The sequence below is a fragment of the Hermetia illucens genome, chromosome 2, assembly GCF_905115235.1.
Source record: "Hermetia illucens chromosome 2, iHerIll2.2.curated.20191125, whole genome shotgun sequence".
Taxonomy (NCBI): Eukaryota; Metazoa; Arthropoda; class Insecta; order Diptera; family Stratiomyidae; genus Hermetia; species Hermetia illucens.
The window spans coordinates 177546143-177555161 of NC_051850.1; the positions used below are offsets into that span (position 1 = coordinate 177546143).

The window sequence follows — 9019 nt, forward strand, 5'->3', positions numbered from 1 at the left end:
GGGGCAGGGAAGTGCGAAAAGTAAAAAATTTTTACGGAATTCAAATAACAATACTCTCTAAAAATCTGGAAAAAAAATCATGGCGAAGTCTGTATATTGAAACTGGGCCTCCAACTATTCTTCTCCCGATATCTATAGTAGTTTGTAAAATGACTGCACCCCCTCCCCTACCCCTTTATTTAATTTTACCACGGTACGATTTTGCAATAAATACCATGGTTAGGAATAGCATATTGAAAAGTTTGGTGGAGATCTTATTTTGATCAGCAAAATTTATAATATGTCAAATTTCGTCGGAAATGATTGTCTCTGAAGAAATAAAATGACAATACAACGTCAAAGGGAATAATCGGATAATAAATAACGTGCACCCAAATATTTTTAAATATAAAGTTCACAAAACCTTTGATACCCTGAAACACTGAGCCTCTAGTTTCGCGACTTGTTTATTCTGTGTGCATTCTGAGCAAAGCCGCGACAGGTTGTAGTTCTCCTAGGGAGGTCAAAAAAGGAATAGCTTTGGGAGAGTTGGCAAATTATTGTGATACACTTTAAATTCATAACCCCCAATATGGATAATTTTTAAATTTTTTACAATAAATTCTGGAAAATGACTCTTATGCTGCCCACAAAATGGTATTACCTCCTTAAACAGTAATGAACGTAACTTAAGTTGGTTTGACTACTTTGAAGAAGTTGATGAGAGTTCTGAATGGGGATCACGCTTGAAAGTCTTGGAAGACGGAGGTGTCTCCATTTGGCACACAGGCTGCAAGATTGATCAGAGGCTGAATAATCCGCGGATGCAAAATATTGTCGGCCAAGCCCCAACTTACAAGATGACTAGTGAATGCACAGCTAATAGGCCTTGATTAACCAAAGCAAAGAGACTGCACACAGAGGAAGCAAATAAAGTTCCTAGTCGGTATGACATTGCTAATTTGCGGGGGAAATATGAGATAGCTAACTGGTCCATGGCCCTTGTGGTCTATATTTCGGTGTAGTGGTGGTGTGTCGATGACACCCAGATGGTCTTTTTGTGTGTGTTTTTCTATTCCATGTGGCAATCCATAAGCAGCTGTATTCGCAATCACAAGGCGCCCATCAGTGTACCGCATCACATATACGGCGATAATACCAGAGTAAATGCGCAACATTTTTCACACGCAAATGATCGAGGAACGCCGAAAAAATGCAATGATTTTCTTCCACCATGGGAAATCAAGCAATGCAGCGGGGAACGAATCTCCTGTGTACAGCTGTTTAGAACCAAAGCATATGGTGTTTTGCGGCCAGTGAATATTTCACCCCAGAACACCAAAGTTTCTAAATTTTTTATGGTGTTTAACAACGACTAAAGCCTCAGGAGGATTTCGGGACCATCCATTGACATTTTTATAATTGTAGTCTGATTGTGCGATGAATAACTCTGCATCTATGAGGAATATTCCTTGTTATTGGTGCATGGACAAGTAGAAGGCTTGAGAAACTTTCATCCAGTTTGGCCGTTTCGAATTTGAGGTTATCGAAATTGTGACGTATCAAACGGATTACAATAATTGCTCGGTGATATTTGGTGATATTTTGTGATATTTTTACATAAAATATAGAGAATCAAAATTCTTGGGAACAGACGACTTTCTGAACTTGTGTAGTGTACGTCTGCACTAAGGATAGTGTGATGTGTCAAATGGATTATAATTATTACTCGGTGATGTTTGGTGATATTTTGTGATGTATTATTACACCGATATCTAAAAAATTATTTGTCAGTAGTTGTCATTTGTTTAAAGCGTAAATATAGGTTTTTATTTGGTGTCAACATTCGTCCCGAAAAGGCAGTACTTGGGGAAGTCATGCTTCCTTATTACCTCTCAAAGAAAATTGCGGTTGAAACGTGTTCTATATTGAGTAATATTTACAGTGATCCCGCTCCATCAAATACAACTTATAAAGAGTGGTTTCGACTATTGCAAAGCGGCAGTTTCGACGTGAGTGATCAAGAACACGAAGGGGCACCGGAAAAAATCAAAGATAGCAAACTACAAGAATCATAGGATGAAGACGTATATCGAACTCTTGATGATTTGTCCAAAGGATTGTATATGTCCATATAAATCGTCGGTAAACATTTGCAGGCGATGGGAATGGTAAAAAAATCAGGTAACTGGGTGCCACCTCAACTGAAGAAGAGGGAATTTGAGAGGCCTCTGGTGACGTGCATGCTGCTTCTTGAACAGCAGAAAATAAAGGTTTTCTGCGTCACATGTCAATAGCAATGAAAAGCGGATCTATTATGATGACCCTAAGCGTAAAAAAAGTTGGGGGCTGGTAGGTGAATAAGGTCTGCGATGGTAATGTGATATCAGATTTTAAGGTGGTATAGTCTCTAATATTGAAGGCACTCAGCAATACGAAGTCTTTATGTAAATACCAGCATGAAGAGGTTCAGAGCACAATCGGCCTCCCCCCCCCCCCATTTTGGGATAGCAGATAATATGGTATCACCTTAGTCTGCTTCGTGCATTAGGACAGGTCATCCGTAATTTGACGGCGCGATTGTTGAGTTTGTTAATTATCATCCTCTCGATCTCGTCACCTGTTTCTCTCTTCTTTGTGTTTGTCTTGCCGCTGCAGGCTAATCTTTTGCACAGCGTATGATGGTAATAAAACTAAAGAACAGCCTAATCAAGTGAGGAAAAATTTCAATAAGGACGAATAAGATGTGTGGGTGTTATATACAGCATAAGGTCGGGTCGCTCCCTTTTCTACGCTGAATTTTTCAACTGCTTCATTTCAGAGATAATCTAAAGGACATTTCCAACGGTTTTTAAAGAAAAGTTGGAAGAATTAAAGCTAACATGAGCCTATTCTTTTATATAAGACAGTTTTTTTTTTGAGATCACTTAAGCCGAAATTTGGTTATGCATAGCCTTCAAAACTTTTTTTGTAGGGGCAGACATTCGGATTTTAACGATGGGACTGACAAAAAAAAAGCATGAATATAGAAGATAGTTTAGAAAAAAAGCTATGTATTCCCAATCGGCAAGATTAACTATATCACGAAACATCTTACATCATTCAAACTAAAAGAGGTCATTAATCTTGACTTGCCCATCTCATACCGCCATCACATAATCTCAAGGTCCAAGGCCAAGGTTTCCCTAAAACTATCCAATTTCCAACATTTGCTAACTTTCACGGTAATACATCGCACACGAAGGAAGCTTCTTAACCTCCGACAAAAAAAAAACAGCAACTTCTTCTTTTCTTCTTCAGAACTTTTGCCCGCCAGAATATCAGAAATTGAATGGTCACCGGCCGGCAAATAGCAGTTGAATGCCCTTTTGACGGCAAGTGGTTCCTTCAAACTGGTTCCCCATAACATTCTAACCAGTGGCGATGGCGGTGGAGGCTCCAACACTACATATATCTCTTTAAAGTAACCTCTATTATGTTGTATGTTGTTACTTACGGCCACAAGCCGGCAGGCTAATGTTGTTCATGAACTTATCGTTCATTAAATGTTATGTAAAGAGACCATTGCGCATACGAGGCTGGAGCGGTGTTTGGTTATTAAACTCTTTGTGACCATTGCTGAAGGTACTTTACCTTGGTGCTTCGGGAGGATGGGTAGTTCTTGAGAAGAAAGTGTGGGGCTTTTTGAAGAGTTACAAGAGGGGCTCGTTGCAAATACTCCCCAAAATGTTAGATACTGTCATTGTCTTGAGATTTTCGGTAAAAAGTTGGTACTTTCCGCATATGTATCCTTGAAATGTTTAAGACATTGGACCACGCTTAAGAATTCCGTCGTAGTTTGTAGGAAACTATCTTGAAGGGAAGTTACGCAATCGACACTGATTTCGGAATAACCAAAGCCAATACTGGAGGCCCTCACCAAAAAAAGAACGATGGGAAATCCCAACGACCAAACGTTGCAATATCCGGAAACATGGGTCTGTATTAATCCACCTCGGTGAACGACCCTCAACTATCTTAATGATAGAATCTAGATAGAAATTGACGGTCTAAGGCCGATATTATTAAAATAATCTCTGAACCAATTTTAACCGAAATTATTCAAAATACCTTGGAACCATCACATCTTAAACGTGCACCACATCTAAACAAAACAGGTAACAGGTGGACAAGTGCCACTCCTCTACTTCTTAAGTTGCTTGAATTCGTGGTTGAGTGGACACGCATCAAGAACTACGGAAGATACCTCCGCCTGTCCATCGTTGCGTCACATCGGCTTCAAGCTGGTCTTTGTGCTCTTGTACCGCGTTTTACAATATTAATGCGATAAAGTTCCTTGCCTTCATCAATTGGATTCATTGACCTCGAGGTGTTTGTGCGCGCAATTCTTGTATTGTTATTATGGCACATGAGGTACTAATCAGTGTTATCGTGTCAAGAGGTACTGTAGGTAGGCGAATGCGGGTCTTTGTTTGGGATGGTGTGATGGTATGAGGGTGGGTTCTGTTCGGGTCAAATTTGGAGGAGATTTGGTAGATAATGTTCTACTGATGGGGAAATAGAAGAAACTTCCATTCTTGGTCAGGGTAAAGAAAAAGGACCGGTTGAATGAGGCGATAACCGGTTCCCGAAATTCAGTATTTTGGAAATTTAGGAAGAAAGATATTAGCCATGGAGGGAAGCTTCTTGTAGTTGCATATTTCGGGGCTGACATAATTTATACGCCCACCCTTATTATCTTCGAAGGAGGGTGAAGGACACAGCCGTGTTGGGTTGGGTTAAGCTATGAAATCCATCCCCATGGAAATACTCGAAGTTCTTCTTAAAGAACTCAACTTTAATACAAACAAAGATGGCAACCTCGGTGATACGGATCACGTTAATCATGATGAAGATACTCTTCTCTTCCATCGATTCATTTATCTCCATGCATCCAGGTGAGGTTCTTTCCCTTTTACTTGTTCTTTTCCATTTTTCTTCTGTATCTATTTCAAGAACCGTCTGATTTTTACAATTTCGTTTTCATTTCGGTGCAATGGACTCTGCATCTGAGAGTACGAGTACAGGTGGGAAATCATTGCACTATTCCTTTAGATTTGATTCAAGCTCTTCATTGCTCCACTGCAAGGAAGGTTGCTCCATGAAGCCGATGACATTACATATGTGCGCACATTTCACACTCATATAGTCATGTTAAGAAGATGATAGGGACGATCTTGCTAAGGTCGAAGGGAGAGTAAAGAAATCGACAGTTTGTGAATCTTGAGGAGATGATGATAATGGGCAATGGCTTCATTTGCTTCTGTTGTTGATGTTCTGTTCTTGTTTTTCATGCGAATGGAAGGAATGTTAATTGAATGGCTTTTCAGTGGAAAATGAGAAAAAGATGGATTTGGTGGAGATGAAAAAATTGTTGTTGGGCTTTTATGAATGATAGGAGTGGATTGGATTAAATTTGATGGATAAGAAGAGAGGGTTAGCATGGGCCATTTTCTGGCAAAAACTTATTGATCAGCCCCAAAAATCACCAAAAATTTATATGGCCTTAAGAGCATCATCGAAAGTTGGAGTCAAAAGGCGAAAAAAAAGCAAACGCTCAAGGCCTGCAAAAAAAAGCCAAGAATGAATCATGTCAAAATTTGGTCACCCTCTTCCACACATGAGCTCAGATATCCAAAACTTGCAATGCGCCAAGTCAATTCCAACGTCTAGAACCTTAGAACAGACAACGATCAAAACATACGAAAGCTTCTACCAATGAAATTCAAAATAATTCATTAGACAATTTGAAAACGCTTGCTCATCTCTAGAATACACAAAGTACTCCATGTATATTTTTAGGAAATCCATTTGTTGTCACACAACCCACATAGAATACAATTTTGCATTAAACTCTAGACGTCGAAAAGCTTGGGGAGTCATTGACATTGAAATTATACGGCGGACACCTCAAAATTGATCACCCCGGTCGGCCCCCATACCACGACCATTAACGCGCATTTGTTTATCTATGGTTCTCAGTTCTAAGTAACTATCTGATGCGTTGTTTACGGTGGTTGCTAAAAATAAGATGTAGTTTTAAGATTTCCTGCTTTTTTTGGAATGTGTGCGAAATTTACTAGTCAATGAATGTAGTAAGAAAACATGGCAACCTGCTGATAGCTGGAATGCCGTCGGCACCCGAGAACCAGTTCCAATTTGCATAGCACATTGCAAAAGCATGTGCAAGCGACCACAGCAAATATGAAACTTTTATCTCTCCAGTTTTTCAACCGCTTACACGAGGAACTTCTATCTAAAATGCACAGAAAAATCTGAATATGCTCTCATCGTCTATCTAGCAGCGAAAAAAAACACCGCGAAAGCTGAGCAAAGCTCGAAATTACGTCGGATCACTGTTAGGTAATCCAAAGTCAAGCTGTGCCGTGTAAAGTCATTGTCAAGGATTTTCACTTGACCGAGGTACGGAGGGTGGCATGCAGAAAAAAGTGGTTTAGGCCCAAGCCAGTAATGGTACCAATTGCTGGCTCTGTTAGAAAACAACTCCACAACCGAGTGGTGATCTTCATTCGTTACTACTGAAATTATGGAAGTTATGTAATCGCAGATCTGCTTCTTTTTTTTTGTTCTCGGAAATAATGAGTGAGGCGTCATCGTTTCCCATTTCAATTTTTAATGTACTCGTTGTATACAGTCATTTGGGGCCGTCAGCTTCTACACCAGAAGCAGTCGTCATATATTCTGGAAAAAAAATCATCTGCGCAGAGAGCTTTGTCTCAATTACAAAAGCAAGTTGGAGGGCGGCTTAGAATGTGTATTCAACTTGTTATTCTGTTTTTTTTTAAATATGGCAAGAGAACCTATAATTGAACGATAACGACCTATTCAAATTTATTGCTTGAAATTTTCAGATTTAGTTGGTTGTTTTGGATGCAAAACAACTGGTGTCATTCTAGTTAGATATTGTCAGCGAACAATGCTAATCTTGAAACAAGAATTCAATAAGTTCAAGGACGACTACCTCCTCTACACAAGAAAATCACTTCATCGTGGTTGAAGCCTAGAACCGACTACTCTTAACAGAAGCAGTTATAAGACTTGTCCGTTCTAAGTTGAAAATTTTGTCTTGAAAACATATGAGTATACCATATTTCGGGAACCATTCGATCCTCCTTGAAGGTAAGATTGTTTTCATTTCAACGATTAGCTGTTTGAGACCCAACAATGATAATTCTTCCTACTGCAGCTCAAGAAGATAACAATGCATCCTCAGTTTAAGTCCTTGCTATGCTGTTGCTTCAGACAGGATCCAATTACATGCATTTCTCCCTGAATATATAACATTCCCAATTAGCGCTACATGTAAATGCCGAACTCGTGTTTGTTTTTCCATATCGCAATAAATTGAACACTTTTAAAGTTTATTTCATAACATGTGACCCCTCAGCTTATGTAAGTAAGAACTCAATAAGATTCATTGTTATTTCCATACTATGAACTAAGCTTTTAAGAGACGCAGATATATAAACTTGTCGTCTAGAATGATTCATTCAAATTCTTATTGAAAAATGAAATAAACAATTCATAAATAAAAACAAAAGTGTCAAGTCATGCAGAGAGCTCCTGGTAAACAAATGGAGGAACAAGAAATTAAAATTAAAACAATTCCGAGATTTTTCCCTTAATTAGTTTTAATTTTAATAAACATACGCAATTGCGGGAACCATTCGATCCCTTGTTCAGTGTAATGAAAGCATTACACTAAGGAAACGATCAAATGGTTCCCGAAATACCGTACCTAGATTAAAATTGACAAATGCATCCTAAAAGGGAAGAATCTTCGAATTGGGTTTGGCTCCGGACTCGGCAATTCCAAGAAATTCGGTACCTAGAAGCTCTCAAAAGTTGTTATCCCCCCAAGAACCCCAATATGACCTCTTGACTGATAGATTGCTACTCTTATATTCGCGTATTTTCCCTCAAATTCTCATGTTAATGTATCTACAGAAAACGATCTTATACTTACCACATTCAGCTAATTGTTGTATAAACAACTTAATCCATCTGAGGTAATCCAATCATCGGTTGCACTCTGTTCAGTATCCAAAAATTCATTGCGCGATAATAGCAATCGTACATATTCACTAGGGGCTTAGATTTCTTCACTAAAACATTTCAATCTCCTTTTGACTTCTTGTAATATTTCAACATCTCTTTTTCAGCCTAACAATCACTGATTTTCATCAATTTAACACTTAATCAAAACAACATCTGATCCTCTGACAATCCCAATCGGTGGTACATGTTCGGCAATCCTTTTTCAAACAGTTAAATCTGCAACATTGTAAAGCATCCAAAAAGTGCACAGCAAATCTGCACCACACAACACACTGATAATTCACTAGAAAAAAGTTATTTCACATCCATATCCTTAGTTGTAACGATCACAAAATCCTATCATAGATTTTTCAGTCTTTCCGTTGTAAAATTAAAATTAAAAATTCTTAACAAACGCATTAAACACATTCGAAAAAGTAAGTAATACTCGGGGGAGCTGATACCGTCAGATTCTTAGAACGATCGTACATGTTTTCAGTCGTTCGTAGCACGATCAGCGAAAATATCTGAATAAAACCTCAACACGTTAGATATATAGATAAATCGCCCGTACAGACCGCTACGATCTTGAGGAGCGTCTTAATCGTGTTATTGCTTATGGAAAACTGAATCACGGAAGACATCACATCGTCTACCACTGGCGCAACCAAAAATTCTTCTTCTGTAGCCAGTCAATGAGAGAATTACAGAGAAGAAGCGCAATTGATAGGCTCAACAGAAGCTAACACTTAACACTAACACACTGATAGCAGCAATATCTGAGATACTCCTGTAGAGTCTGGAAAATTGTGCTAAAGTTCTAAGCAGATACACGTACTCATATGGCCGTACTCGATCGACGTGTGCTCACCTACTCAGGTAAACCAAGTTCAAGGTATTCTTTGCATGTACGCGTGGTAGGTGTATGTCTACACAACAATAA

At 38.8% G+C, this 9019-nt stretch overlaps 1 protein-coding gene across 2 annotated transcripts in view; it reads right to left on the bottom strand.

The window, feature by feature from the left end:
• The window catches only part of LOC119648350 (PR domain zinc finger protein 1), a 74826-nt gene extending 66080 nt beyond the window's left edge, over positions 1 to 8746 (bottom strand). Inside the window, exon 1 of one of the 2 annotated variants that reach the window (XM_038050053.1) lies at positions 8006 to 8746. The gene's annotated coding sequence lies outside the window, so the exon portion shown is untranslated. The remainder of the gene's footprint in view (positions 1 to 8005) is intronic. The other variant, XM_038050047.1, reaches the window with a different exon arrangement.
• Positions 8747 to 9019: the final 273 nt, after the last annotated feature.